We start from the raw sequence: 1,477 nt of genomic DNA, 5'->3' as shown, positions 1-1,477 counted from the left end.
AATAACATCTAATATAAAAACTCAAGAAAAATGATATTAAAAATATTATATAGATAAATATTCACCAAAATAATTACTTTATTATTTAAATGTCTCTATACTTTTTTAATAGAAGTATTTTTGTGTCCTTATATGAAGGGTTATGTGTTTGGTAAAATCTTATATATTTTAAAAAATTATGTTTCTTGGCTTTTCAAAATTTAATTTTTTAAAATCATAACAGTTATATGTTTGGTAAACAAATAAAAGTGACTTTTAATAAGTATAAGTTACAATAATAATATTTGTAAAATAATTTTATAGACATAACAATGTTATAGAGAATTAGCTAGTTTTATCATTTTGAAAACCACATACACAAGCTAGTTTTGGAAGTATATATCTTTATAGGCAATTTCAAAATTACTTTTTATAAACTACAAGTGTAATCATATAATCTTTTTAATTTATCAATAAAATGAGTTGTTTTTACTTTCAAAAAATACAAACACTTCTCCGATAAATTTTATTAAACTCATCCTAAGAAAAGTTAAATAAATAATATGATAATATGACAATTGTAATATGTTCTTTATGAATTAATTATAGACATTTGTGCTTATGGTAAATAAATCAAATTTTTTGTGCTCATGTACTATGGCAATTGTAATATCTTCTTTATGTTAGTTATAGACATTTTATTTTGTTCAGTTTTTGTTAGTTTAATTTAGCTTCTTATTCTATGAGTTTTGATATAAAACTACCAAAAACAAATAAACAAAAGGCTATTGATGTTGTTTATGCAATTATTATGATGAGTTTTTTTTTTTTTTTTTGGGAGTATATTAGAGTATATACAAATGCTCATATCAGAATTTTTTTTTTAATTTGATAAAGATATAGGCAGATTTTTAAAGTGTGGCAATAGATTCATCTAAGCACACAATTCAAAAAGCGTGACAATAAATTCAAATTTAGTCATGTTTTTAAAAGTGTGGCTGCAGGTTTTGTGTTAGGCACGCTTTAAAAGCGTGGCTACAGATTGAAAGAAATTGCCACGCTTTAAAAGCAAGTCAATAGTCAATAGATCTTCAATAGTTAGCACATTTTTCCACTAAAAAAGCATATCCAAAAAGTTAGCGTAGCAATTGATTCCAAAAAGCGTGGTCATAGAAAATTGGTCACGACTGAACAAGTGACCCTTTGAAAAATGTAGCAGTAGCTCAAAACATGACCAGTTTTTATTGCCACACTTTTTTTAGCTTTCTATAACTTTTAAAGGGTCGCAAAAGACAATTTTTTTTTTGTAGTGCAACACATGCATTAAGCAAGTTAAGAGTCTGGTTTATTTTCGTTTCCATTTTCTATTTATATTTTAAAATTTTTTACTTTTAAAATTTCAATTTATCAATAAAAATAAAAAATTTGTTACTTTAATTTTTGCTATTTTTTCTTTTCCTTTTTTTTTAATCATAAAAGAATTCAAAAATGAAAATAA

The sequence above is a fragment of the Arachis ipaensis genome, chromosome B09, assembly GCF_000816755.2.
Source record: "Arachis ipaensis cultivar K30076 chromosome B09, Araip1.1, whole genome shotgun sequence".
In the NCBI taxonomy this organism is placed as follows: Eukaryota; Viridiplantae; Streptophyta; class Magnoliopsida; order Fabales; family Fabaceae; genus Arachis; species Arachis ipaensis.
Note: the sequence above shows the minus strand (reverse complement) of the source record.